General features: G+C 51.3%; 1 protein-coding gene across 6 annotated transcripts in view; it reads right to left on the reverse strand.

The window, feature by feature from the left end:
• EPHB2 (EPH receptor B2) overlaps positions 1-14,122 on the reverse strand; it is a 935,811-nt gene that overhangs the window by 603,491 nt on the left and 318,198 nt on the right. The window lies entirely within an intron of this gene.

Raw genomic sequence — 14,122 nt, forward strand, 5'->3', positions numbered from 1 at the left:
TCGGAGCCATCGTCTGTTGGACTCAGATGGGCTTTATGGATCCAGAGGTTCGAAATGGCCATGGACTGCAGGGATGTGACCACAGCAAAGAAAATGTGCTCCCACCTACTACTGAACATAGGGGATGACACTGCACATCTTCAACTCACTCCCATGCACGCTGGATGATGATGAATCAGTGGTAGAAGTGTACCTAACAAAGTAGTGGAACTGTGGTCGGCCGGGGAGAGTGTAGGCGGAAGTATAGTGCAACATGTGACAAAGTGTTGCAGCCGCGGCATTACAAAAGTCTAAGTAACCAGCAACGAAGGCTCCAATTACAACTTCACACTTGCACAGGGACATGAATGGACAAATCCGCTATATAGAATGGTGACTATGGTCATAAAAAGTAGAGGAATGGTAAACAGATACAAATAAAAGTAGTGCAACACCTCTCCCGACCGTTCCCGCTCACTTTGATCATTGTGATGAATACAAGGCCAGAAAGCATCCTCTCACCCACCATGTCATGCCCTAACTCATTCCCGATTATGAGATGTTAAGCTTTTGTACGACGGTACAGTGTCCGGCGGAAACCCTCGATGCATACATACCCGACTACGGCGGCTGGCCCTATCGTGTAAATTTGAAAACATTGACAAGGTAATCAGACAACCATCATAAATGGAATGCACTTGAAGGAGCTGCGGAGGATCATACTAAGCGAGAAGGGCATCTTTTACCCTGTATACTAGAGTATGGCTGCCAAAGGGAGCGCTCACATGTGAGGGCCGCCCACACGAGTATCACCCTGCAATGGCTGCAGCTGACACCTGCCTCACTAACCTACAGCCCGTTCCAAAATTTGATAATCATATTGATTTGCTTTATAAGGTAACATACCTTCAAATAGAAATTGGTAAACCAGTTGGGATAGCGCTTGCATTCCTTTTATTGCCACAGGCATTCTGTCCAACATCCTAATTCTACTCTCTCGTCCCTGATTTCCCGTGGTTTGATCAGGCATTACACATAAAGGCTGCTCCTGCAAAGCCACCACATTTTGTTACCCACTGTCTCCTGGCTCAGCTCTTGTGCTCAGCTCTTGTGTTCTGTGAAGGCCACACTCATTTGTGCGTGCCCATCACTGCCTACATGCATGGTAGTGCATATGAACACTACCCCATGAACACCTCATCACCCTACAAAACGCAGCTATCCTATGACATTCCGGCCTGGCTGCTCACATAAGCGTCCCTCAGGCCTAATGCAGCCAACCCCAGTCTGGATGTCCATCCACCAGACTGCAAACACATACAACGAATATCCTCTACACCTCACCTAACGCTAGGATGCAGCTAACATCCGACAAATACACCAGCTGCACACATAACTGGTGCACCCACACAGCCTATGACACCATCTATCTATACTGACCTGAACTGCGGTTCCCGAGGGCGTTCAACTGACCAGCGCTTTGAGGTCATACCAATGATATGTGGAGCGCTATATAAATGCCAAGTAACATAACATAACATAACTTGTGCTCAACTTTTACAGTCACCAGTGTCACTGCAAAGCAGTGTTTCCAGGGTGATCTATTTTGTGAGCAGCATTCCACAGCTGAGTGCTTCACCTGCCGGACTGCCATCACCAGGAGACGGCACAGGACGTGATCTACCCATAATGTATTCCTGTGCATCTGTGTTAGTGAGCTAGGTGAGTGCAATAAGATTGGCAGGCCTGCTGGGGAAAGTTAAATATGACATTCTCACAGTTCAAATCTTTTCTGCACTAGCTTATGTCCTTTGCCAGAATCTCATTCTCACTGGATCTCATCTGTAGTCTCGCCTGAAGCCTTAATACATTGCCTCCCGCCCGGTACAAACAGCCAATATGCGTCTTCTTGTTGCATCCCCGGCATTGCTTCAATTGCTGAATTCGCGTCAATTTCAGATCTCATTTCAAGCCCTGTCATTTGCTGGCTGCCTAATCTTCACCTTGCACGCCTGCTGTGATCCCGCAGCTCTCAAATTGGGCCTTGGTTTCGATTTCAGGGATGTGCCAGTGCAATCTGCACTATGCAGGCAGGTGCGGGGATGCATCTGATGCAATATTGGAGTTTCTTAAATCAAAATATTGCTGCTCGTGGCAGAAAGCCGAGCTGAGAACATCAATGTCTCGCTAGGTGTCAGGCTGATGTCTGCAGAGATGTCAGTGCGTTGTCGGATGTTTTGACTGCTTACTTTTCTTGGAAGCATGCCTATTTTCACCCCCGCAACTCCGTCTACCGCATGTGATCGACAGGGTGCTTATAATTACAGATCTCTATAAGCCTGTTTCAATTTCTATGCGTTGCAGCATATACTTCATGTGTGCCACATCCAGACAGTAGAGTACAAAAGATCTTCTTCACCGCATTGAGTACCCCCTTTGGGATCATGAAGCTTTGGAGTGTGTCAGATGTTCTGTATTGCTGGTTAATCTGTCCACCTTGGCTGGGATGGGGATTTGAGGGGGAGCAAAAAGGGTAGCCGCGCAGGGACATACTTGGATGGGGGATTCCCCAGGTGAGGAGAAATGAAGGACTCACCTTGGCTGGGATGGGTGTTTGAGGGGGAGCAAAAAGGGTAGCCGCGCAGGGACATACTTGGATGGGGGATTCCCCAGGTGAGGAGAAATGAAGGACTCACCTTGGCTGGGATGGGTGTTTGAGGGGGAGCAAAAAGGGTAGCCGCGCAGGGACATACTTGGATGGGGGATTCCCCAGGTGAGGAGAAATGAAGGACTCACCTTGGCTGGGATGGGTGTTTTGATGGGGAGCAAAAGGGGTAGCCGTACAGGGACATCTTGGACTGGGTTTCCCCAGGTGAGGAGAAATGAAGGACTCACCTTGGCTGGGATGGGGATTTGAGGGGGAGCTAAACGGGTAGCCGTGCAGGGACATACTTGGATGTGTGTTTCCCAAGGTGAGGAGAAATGAAGGACTCACCTTCGCTGGGATGGGGATTTGAGGGGGAGCTAAAAGGGTAGCCGCGCAGGGACATACTTGGATGTGTGTTTCCAAAGGTGAGGAGAAATGAAGGACTCACCTTGGCTGGGATGGGTGTTTGAGGGGGAGCAAAAAGGGTAGCCGCGCAGGGACATACTTGGATGGGGGATTCCCCAGGTGAGGAGAAATGAAGGACTCACCTTGGCTGGGATGGGTGTTTTGATGGGGAGCAAAAGGGGTAGCCGTACAGGGACATCTTGGATGTGGGTTTCCCCAGGTGAGGAGAAATGAAGGACTCACCTTGGCTGGGATGGGGATTTGAGGGGGAGCTAAAAGGGTAGCCGTGCAGGGACATACTTGGATGTGGGTTTCCCCAGGTAAGGAGAAATGAAGGACTCACCTTGGCTGGGATTGGGATTTGAGGGGGCGCTAAAGGGGTAGCCGTGCAGGGGCATACTTGGATGTGGGTTTCCCCAGGTGAGGAGAAATGAAGGACTCACCTTGACTGGGATGGGGATTTGAGGGGGAGCAAAAGAGGTAGCCGTGCAGGGACATACTTGGATAGGGGTTTCCCAGGTGAGGACAAATTAAGGACTCACCTTGGCTGGGATTGGGATTTGAAGGGGAGCTAAAGGGGTAGCGGTGCAGGGACATACTTGGATGTGGGTTTCCCCAGGTGAGGAGAAATGAAGGACTCACCTTGGCTGCGTTGGGGATTTGAGCTGGAGCAAAATGGGTAGCGTGCAGGGCCATACTTGGATGTGGGTTTCCCCAAGTGAGGATAAATGAAGGACTCACCTTGGCTGGGATGGGGCTTTGAAGGGGAGCAAAAGGGGTAGCCGTGCAGGGACATACTTGGATGTGGGTTTCCCCAGGTGAGGAGAAATGAAGGACTCACCTTGGCTGGGATGTGGATTTGAAGGGGAACAAAAGGGGTAGCCGTGCAGGGACATAGTTGGATGGGGGTTTCCCCAGGTGAGGAGAAATGAAGGACTCACCTTGGCTGGGATGGGTGTTTGAGGGGGAGCAAAAAGGGTAGCTGCGCAGGGACATACTTGGATGGGGGATTCCCCAGGTGAGGAGAAATGAAGGACTCACCTTGGCTGGGATGGGTGTTTTGATGGGGAGCAAAAGGGGTAGCCGTACAGGGACATCTTGGACTGGGTTTCCCCAGGTGAGGAGAAATGAAGGACTCACCTTGGCTGGGATGGGGATTTGAGGGGGAGCTAAACGGGTAGCCGTGCAGGGACATACTTGGATGTGTGTTTCCCAAGGTGAGGAGAAATGAAGGACTCACCTTCGCTGGGATGGGGATTTGAGGGGGAGCTAAAAGGGTAGCCGCGCAGGGACATACTTGGATGTGTGTTTCCCAAGGTGAGGAGAAATGAAGGACTCACCTTGGCTGGGATGGGTGTTTGAGGGGGAGCAAAAAGGGTAGCCGCGCAGGGACATACTTGGATGGGGGATTCCCCAGGTGAGGAGAAATGAAGGACTCACCTTGGCTGGGATGGGTGTTTTGATGGGGAGCAAAAGGGGTAGCCGTACAGGGACATCTTGGATGTGGGTTTCCCCAGGTGAGGAGAAATGAAGGACTCACCTTGGCTGGGATGGGGATTTGAGGGGGAGCTAAAAGGGTAGCCGTGCAGGGACATACTTGGATGTGGGTTTCCCCAGGTAAGGAGAAATGAAGGACTCACCTTGGCTGGGATTGGGATTTGAGGGGGCGCTAAAGGGGTAGCCGTGCAGGGGCATACTTGGATGTGGGTTTCCCCAGGTGAGGAGAAATGAAGGACTCACCTTGACTGGGATGGGGATTTGAGGGGGAGCAAAAGAGGTAGCCCTGCAGGGACATACTTGGATAGGGGTTTCCCAGGTGAGGACAAATTAAGGACTCACCTTGGCTGGGATTGGGATTTGAAGGGGAGCTAAAGGGGTAGCGGTGCAGGGACATACTTGGATGTGGGTTTCCCCAGGTGAGGAGAAATGAAGGACTCACCTTGGCTGCGTTGGGGATTTGAGCTGGAGCAAAATGGGTAGCGTGCAGGGCCATACTTGGATGTGGGTTTCCCCAAGTGAGGATAAATGAAGGACTCACCTTGGCTGGGATGGGGCTTTGAAGGGGAGCAAAAGGGGTAGCCGTGCAGGGACATACTTGGATGTGGGTTTCCCCAGGTGAGGAGAAATGAAGGACTCACCTTGGCTGGGATGTGGATTTGAAGGGGAACAAAAGGGGTAGCCGTGCAGGGACATACTTGGATGGGGGTTTCCCCAAGTGAGGAGAATTGAAGGTCTGACCTTGGCTGGGATGGGGATTTGAGGGGGAGCAAAAGAGGTAGCCGTGCAGGGACATACTTGGATGGGGGTTTCCCCAGGTGAGGAGAAATGAAGGACTCACCTTGGCTGGGATGTGGATTTGAAGGGGAGGAACAAAAAGGGTAGCCGTGCAGGGACATACTTGGATGTGGGTTTCCCCAGGTGAGGGGAAATGAAGGACTCACCTTGGCTGGGTTGGGGATTTGAGCTGGAGCAAAATGGGTAGCGTGCAGGGCCATACTTGGATGTGGGTTTCCCCAGGTCAGGAGAAATGAAGGACTCACCTTGGCTGGGATGGGGCTTTGAAGGGGAGCAAAAGGGGTAGCCGTGCAGGGACATACTTGGATGTGGGTTTCCCCAGGTGAGGAGAAATGAAGGATTCACCTTGGCTGGGATGGGGATTTGAGGGGGAACAAAAGGGGTAGCCGTGCAGGGACATACTTGGATGGGGGTTTCCACAGGTGAGGAGAAATGAAGGTCTCACCTTGGCTGGGATGGGGATTTGAGGGGCAGCAAAAGAGGTAGCCGTGCAGGGACATACTTGGATGGGGGTTTCCCCAGGTGAGGAGAAATGAAGGACTCACCTTGGCTGGGATGTGGATTTGAAGGGGAGGAGCAAAAAGGGTAGCCGTGCAGGGACATACTTGGATGTGGGTTTCCCCAGGTGAGGAAAAATGAAGGACTCACCTTGGCTGGGATTGGGATTTGAGGGAGAGCTAAAGGGGCAGCCGTGCAGGAACATACTTGGATGTGGGTTTCCCAAGGTGAGGAGAAATGAAGGACTCACCGTGGCTGGGATTGGGATTTGAAGGGGAGCTAAAGGAGTACCCGTGCAGGGACATATTTGGATGTGGGTTTCCCCAAGTGAGGAGAAATGAAGGACTCACCTTGGCTGGGATGGGGATTTGAGGGGCAACAAAAGGTGTAGCCGTGCAGGGACATACTTGGATGGGGGTTTCCCCAGGTGAGAAAAAATGAAGGTCTCACCTTGGCTGGGATGGGGATTTGAGGGGGAGCAAAAGAGGAAGCCGTGCAGGGACATACTTGGATGGGGGTTTCCCCAGGTGAGGAGAAATGAAGGTCTCACCTTGGCTGGGATGGGGATTTGAGGGGGAGCAAAAGAGGTAGCCGTGCAGGGACATACTTGGATGGGGGTTTCCCCAGGTGAGGAGAAATGAAGGACTCACCTTGGCTGGGATGTGGATTTGAAGCGGAGGAGCAAAAAGGGTAGCCGTGCAGGGACATACTTGGATGTGGGTTTCCCCAGCTGAGGAGAAATGAAGGACTCACCTTGGCTGGGATTGGGATTTGAGGGAGAGCTAAAGGGGCAGCCGTGCAGGAACAAACTTGGATGGGGGTTTCCCAAGGTGAGGAGAAATGAAGGACTCACCGTGGCTGGATGGGGATTTGAGGGGGAACAAAAGTGGTAGCTGTGCAGGGACATACTTGGATGTGGGTTTCCCAAAGTGAGGAGAAATGAAGGACTCAACTTGGCTGGATGGGGATTTGAGGGAGAACAAAAGGGGTAGCCGTGCAGGGACATACTTGGATGTGGGTTTCCCAAGGTGAGGAGAAATGAAGGACTCACCTTGGCTGGGTTGGGTATTTGAGTTGGAGCAAAAGGGTAGCCGTGCAGGGCCATACTTGGATGTGGGGTGCCCCAGGTGAGGAGAAATGAAGGAATCACCTTGGCTGGATGGGGATTTGAGGGCAAACAAAAGGGGTAGCTGTGCAGGGACATACTTGGATGTGGGTTTCCCCAGGTGAGGAGAAATGAAGGACTCACCTTGGCTGGGATGGGGCTTTGAAGGGGAGCAAAAGGGGTAGCCGTGCAGGGACATACTTGGATGTGGGTTTCCCCAGGTGAGGAGAAATGAAGGACTCACCTTGGGTGGGATGGGGATTTAAGGGGGAACAAAAGGAGTAGCCGTGCAGGGACATACTTGGATGGGGGTTTCCCCAGGTGAGGAGAAATGAAGGTCTCACCTTGGCTGGGATGGGGATTTGAGGGAGAGCAAAAGAGGTAGCCGTGCAGGGACATACTTGGATGTGGGTTTCCCCAGGTGAGGAGAAATGAAGGACTCACCTTGGCTGGGATTGGGATTTGAGGGAGAGCTAAAGGGGCAGCCGTGCAGGAACATACTTGGATGGGGGTTTCCCAAGGTGAGGAGAAATGAAGGACTCACCGTGGCTGGATGGGGATTTGAGGGGGAACAAAAGCGGTAGCTGTGCAGAGACATACTTGGATGTGGGTTTCCCAAAGTGAGGAGAAATGAAGGACTTACCTTGGCTGGATGGGGATTTGAGGGGGAACAAAAGGGGTAGCCGTGCAGGGGCATACTTGGATGTGGGTTTCCCAAGGTGAGGAGAAATGAAGGAATCACCTTGGCTGGATGGGGATTTGAGGGCAAAAAAAAGGGGTAGCCGTGCAGGGACATACTTGGATGTGGGTTTCCCAAGGTGAGGAGAAATGAAGGACTCACCTTGGCTGGGTTGGGGATTTGAGTTGGAGCAAAAGGGGTAGCCGTGCATGGCCATACTTGGATGTGGGGTTCCCCAGGTGAGGAGAAATGAAGGAATCACCTTGGCTGGATGGGGATTTGAGGGCAAACAAAAGGGGTAGCCGTGCAGGGACATACTTGGATGTGGGTTTCCCAAGGTGAGGAGAAATGAAGGACTCACCTTGGCTGGGTTGGGGATTTGAGTTGGAGCAAAAGCGGTAGCCGTGCAGGGCCATACTTGGATGTGGGGTTCCCCAGGTGAGGAGAAATGAAGGAATCACCTTGGCTGGATGGGGATTTGAGGGCGAACAAAAGGGGTAGCCGTGCAGGGACATACTTGGATGTGGGTTTCCCAAGGTGAGGAGAAATGAAGGACTCACCTTGGCTGGGTGGGGATTTGAGTTGGAGCAAAAGGGGTAGCAGTGCAGGGCCATACTTGGATGTGGGGTTCCCCAGGTGAGGAGAAATGAAGTACTCACCTTGGCTGTGATTGGGATTTGAGGGGGAGCTAAATGGGTAGCCGTGCAAGGACATACTTGGATGTGGGTTTCCCAAGGTGAGGAGAAATGAAGGACTCACCTTGGCTGGGTTGGGGATTTGAGTTGGAGCAAAAGGGGTAGCCGTGCAGGGCCATACTTGGATGTGGGTTTCCCCAGGTGAGGAGAAATGAAGGACTCACCTTGGCTGGGATGGGGATTTGAGTTGGAGCAAAAGGGGTAGCCGTGCAGGGGCATACTTGGATGTGTGTTTCCCAAGGTGAGGAGAAATGAAGGACTCACCTTGGCTGGGATGTGGATTTGAGGGGGAACAAAAGGGGCAGCCGTGCAGGAACATACTTGGATGTGGGTTTCCCAAGGTGAGGAGAAATGAAGGACTCACATTGGCTGGGTTGGGGATTTGAGTTGGAGCAAAAGGGGTAACCGTGCAGTGCCATACTTGGATGTGGGTTTCCCCAGGTGAGGAGAAATGAAGGACTCACCTTGGCTGGGATGGGGATTTGAGGGGGAGCAAAAGAGGTAGCCGTGCAGGGACATACTTGGATGTGGGTTTCCCCAGGTGAGGAGAAATGAAGGACTCACCTTGGCTGGGATGGGGATTTGAGGGTGTGCAAAAGAGGTAGCCGTGCAGCGACATACTTGGATGTGGGTTTCCCCAGGTGAGGAGAAATGAAGGACTCACCTTGGCTGGGGTGTGGATTTGAGGGGGAGCAAAAGAGGTAGCCGTGCAGGGACATACTTGGATGTGGGTTTCCCAAGGTGAGGAGAAATGAAGGACTCACCTTGGTTGGATGGGGATTTGAGGGGGAACAAAAGGGGTAGCCCTGCAGGGACATACTTGGATGTGGGTTTCCCAAGGTGAGGAGAAATGAAGGACTCATCTTGGCTGGGTTGGTGATTTGAGTTGGAGCAAAAGGGGTAGCCGTGCAGGGCCATACTTGGATGTGGGTTTCCCCAGGTGAGGAGAAATGAAGGACTCACCTTGACTGGGATGGGGATTTGAGGGGGGAACAAAAGGGGTAGCCGTGCAGGGGCATACTTAGATGTGGGTTTCCCATGGTGAGGAGAAATGAAGGACTCACCTTGTGTCGGATTGGGATTTGAGGGGGAGCTAAAGGGGTAGCCGTGCAGGGACATACTTGGATGTGGGTTTCCCAAGGTGAGGAGAAATGAAGGACTCGCCTTGGCTGGGATGGGGATTTGAGGGGGAACAAAAGGGGTAGCCGTGCAGGGACATACTTGGATGTGTGTTTCCCAAGGTGAGGAGAAATGAAGGACTCGCCTTGGCTGGGTTGGGGATTTGAGTTGGAGCAAAAGTGGTAGCCGTGCAGGGCCCTACTTGGATGTGGGTTTCCCCAGGTGAGGATAAATGAAGGACTCACCTTGGCTGGGATGGGGATTTGAGGGGGAGCAAAAGAGGTAGCCGTGCAGGGACATTCTTGGATGTGGGTTTCCCCAGGTGAGGAGAAATGAAGGACTCACCTTGGCTGAGATTGGGATTTGAGGGGGCGCTAAAGGGGTAGCCGTGTAGGGACATACTTGGATGTGGGTTTCCCCAGGTGAGGATAAATGAAGGACTCACCTTGGCTGGGATGGGGATTTGAGGGGGAGCAAAAGAGGTAGCCGTGCAGGGACATTCTTGGATGTGGGTTTCCCCAGGTGAGGAGAAATGAAGGACTCACCTTGGCTGAGATTGGGATTTGAGGGGGCGCTAAAGGGGTAGCCGTGTAGGGACATACTTGGATGGGGGTTTCCCCAGGTGAGGAGAAATGAAGGACTCCCCTTGGCTGGGATTGGGATTTGAGGGGGCGCTAAAGGGGTAGCAGTGCAGGGACATACTTGGATGTGGATTTTCCCAGGTGAGGAGAAATGAAGGACTCACCTTGGCTGGGATGGGGATTTGAGGGGGAACAAAAGGGGTAGCCGTGCAGGGACATACTTGGATGGGGGTTTTCCCAGGTGAGGTGAAATGAAGGTCTCACCTTGGCTGGGATGGGGATTTGAGGGGGAGCAAAAGAGGTAGCCGTGCAGGGACATACTTGGATGGGGGTTTCCCCAGGTGAGGAGAAATGAAGGACTCACCTTGGCTGGGTTGGGGATTTGAGTTGGAACAAAAGGGGTAGCCATGCAGGGACATACTTGGATGGGGGTTTCCCTAGGTGAGGAGAAATGAAGGACTCACCTTGGCTGGAATTGTGATTTGAGTGGGAGCTAAAGGTGTGGCAGTGAAGGGACATACTAAGATGTGGGTTTCCCCTGGTGAGGAGAAATGAAGGACTCACCTTGTGTTGGATTGGGATTTGAGGGGTAGATAAAGGGGTAGCCGTGCAGGGACATACTTGGATGGTGGTTTCCCCAGGTGAGGTGAAATGAAGGACTCACCTTGACTGGGATGGGGATTTGAGGGGGGAACAAAAGGGGTAGCCGTGCAGGGGCATACTTAGATGTGGGTTTCCCATGGTGAGGAGAAATGAAGGACTCACCTTGTGTCGGATTGGGATTTGAGGGGGAGCTAAAGGAGTAGCCGTGCAGGGACATACTTGGATGTGGGTTTCCCAAGGTGAGGGGAAATGACGGACTCACCTTGGCTGGGTTGGGGATTTGAGTTGAAGCCGTGCAGGGCCATACTTGGATGTGGGTTTCCCCAGGTGAGGAGAAATGAAGGACTCACCTTGGCTGGGATGGGGATTTGAGGGGGAACAAAAGGGGTAGCCGTGCAGGGACATACTTGGATGTGGGTTTCCCCAGGTGAGGAGAAATGAAGGACTCACCTTGGGTGGGATGGGGATTTGAAGGGGAGAAGCAAAAGGGGCAGCCGTGCAGGGACATACTTGGATGTGGGTTTCCTCAGGTGAGGAGAAATGAAGGACTCACCTCGGCTGGGATGGGGATTTGAGGGGAGCAAAAGGGGCAGCCGTGCAGGGACATACTTGGATGGACTCTTCATTATTCCGTTTACTTTGGACAGGTTGTCACATGAAGTGCTCTGAGGTTTGGGGCACTTCATCCCTGGTTGAGAGGGCTGTAGCAGGTGCTATTAGTCTACACTGATTTTATGGGCCTGTGGCTAAGCAGACATCCAATAGGACCTGTTGCAGCCCTACCCCCAGGGTTGTAATGTCATTTTAGTAAAGTAGAAATAAAAAAAGGGTTAGAAATAGGACAGAAACAAAAGAAAACTGTAGGAGAACCTTGCCGTGAGCCCTGTCCTGGTGGATACCTGGCTAGGGGACACCTGAAGATTCATGCAGAATTTTGGGAGAGAAACATCTAGCTTTGTAACACGGCTATGAACCTCTGCTGACAAAATGTTTCCAATGGCCTGCCAACATAACAATGTTATATTTAAGCTTTATGGAGTCTGCCAGAGGGCTGTATTTGCAATTATTGGCCATGAAGTTCGAGTAAAAAGCCTGAGCATAGGGGGGAATTTTAACAAGCTTTACAGGCCCATAACTTAAAGTACTGTCCTCGTGCTGGGTCTATAAAGTTATTATGTTCTGTACTAGGGACTGAAACAAAAAGGGTGGGAGCATGGGATGAGGAATCTGCCTGGGTTCATTGCAGGGAATTGGCTGCGCTGGCTGGGAGTATCGAGCTATGTGAAGACAGGGCGAGGAAAAATCTGTCTCCAAATATATGTCAAATCAGCTAGGTGCGGCCCCGCAAAGAACTGGTGCAGCAGCAAGGCATCGCCTCTGTCAGGAGCAACCCAGGTTAAAGGTAAAGAGCGATCAGGTGTTGGCCGGTGAGTTTGGAGTTCCCGCATCATGTCTGTTAGGAGGGACTCGGCGGAAGAGGAGAGCAGTGCCAATCATGGGGTTCACAGTGGCCCCGCACATTAAGAGCGAGAGATGTGCAGCCATGACGGGGGGAGTGACACACTCTTCCCCCATTGGCCTATCTGCAGGCCATAGTACATTGCAAGGTATACCGTCTCGTATAGCCCACACATTGACTCATGTTCACTGGAATATAATTGAGCTTTGGAGAAACCCTGTCTAGCTGGCAGCGGCGGCGGAGGAAAAGGGGGGTGACAGCGCACTACATGAGGCCACTATTGTGCATTGAATAATCTGTGGGTTAAACAAACATTTCTGGGCTATACTGGCTCTTAGAGTCTGCAGATTGTCCAATGGATGAGCCACCTCAACGTTCTGAGGATTATAATGGTGATGCATGCAGGGCAATACTGGATTAGTTAGGGGTCAAAACAGTCAGGACTATTACAGAGGGAGGTTTGAGGGGCACTTGTAGAAACTGTGGTATCATTGTGCAAGAAAATACTGGGTGTTGTATGGAGGGAGTGTGGTAATATGATACAGATGCAGTTGGTCATTTATTCTGGTTGGGAGATGGGAAGGACGTTTACCATGCACAGCAGAAGAAGGTGTTTTCTGTTACCGGACGGGGAGGTTGTGGAGTGGGCACATGGTGTCACATAAGCTTATGGGTTTGCCAAAATAGTTACAAAGGCTGGCAAGTGTAAAATATCACAGGGTGTAACGAAGTTGTCAGAGTGGGTCACAAGCTCATGTGGCACAAATGGATTTGTCACAAACTCACTCCACCCCTGTGCACAGTTCCAATTGGCTGCAGGAAGTGAAGGAGAGGATCTGGAGGTACAGGAGGAAAGCTGTACAGGAGGGAGGGAAGGGATGATCAGGAGTATGCAAGGGAGAGATGAACTGCTGGAGGGAGGGTATATAGAAGAGGCACAGAAGAGAATAAGAGACATGGGGGAAGGATGCAGGGTCTGTTGGTGCTGGAGGGACATGGTCTGATTGTTAATTTGAGGAGTGGGGCACATAGGAAAACTGTATTTTTATTTGTATTTTATTTAATGATGTATACAGCACTGGCCTTGAGAGAGCATCAACAATTCAAAGGGAGGAGGTGAAAAGGAGATACCCTGTTTTTCAGAACAGGATAGAAAGATCAGGATTGGTAAAGGATTGGTGGGTATGAATGGATTAATTAGGTGGCAAAGTGGCCTGGCCATGACAAGCCGGTATGTGTGTGGGGTAGGTAATGTGTTGCGTGGGGTTGTAGGGGAAGAGCAGTGTGGGGATGTAGCTCAGTAAGGGGCTGTTTGCTGGGTCGGAACTACTTGGGTTGAAATCACCAAACACAGATGACGGTGCATGGTGAGATGTGGTTCCTTGTAGCAAAGTCTGACCATTCATAATTGAAGTTCAGATTGTTTAATGGGGTGGTGTGTGAGGTGAAGGAATGTGGGGTGTGAGTCTGATGGAGAGCACAAAGTAGATGGGAGGGCACACCGGATATGGCGAGAAATATTATCTGTTATGGTAAAGGGCCATTGAGACACATGCACTGACTAATTGATTGGAGCACGGAGGAATGAGGAGGAACATTAATTCATTAAGGCCATGGAAATGCATAGATTACAGGGTTCGAAATTGCTGGGAGCTATTTGGCTCCTGCTTATAGCTTTGGTAAGCCTGATAGTCTGGTGACACAAACAGCTCCCAGAAGCTACTTTTGGCTCTGCAAGCCAACTGGTGTTATGCAAACATACCTGAAGCGGTGTGCTTGGAGACATGTATAAATGAGTATAAGGACACATCTAGAAGACATTTAAAGCAAACTCAGTCATATATCATCAACAAAGTTATAGTTTGCATCTTTTATGGGAGTTACTTTTGTGGAACACTATATAACAGCTCCTGGTTCCCCAGAGGTAGCTACTACTTACTGAGCGATGCCAAATACCCAGGATCTGCTCTTAGCTCCTGCTAGTAAATTACGTATTTCAATCCCTTTATTATTAGGTTGATCGGAGGACAGAGATGTGGAGTAGAAGATAAATGCAT

This window comes from Ambystoma mexicanum, chromosome 8 (genome assembly GCF_040938575.1).
Source record: "Ambystoma mexicanum isolate Mex_15411 chromosome 8, UKY_AmexF1_1, whole genome shotgun sequence".
NCBI lineage: Eukaryota > Metazoa > Chordata > Amphibia > Caudata > Ambystomatidae > Ambystoma > Ambystoma mexicanum.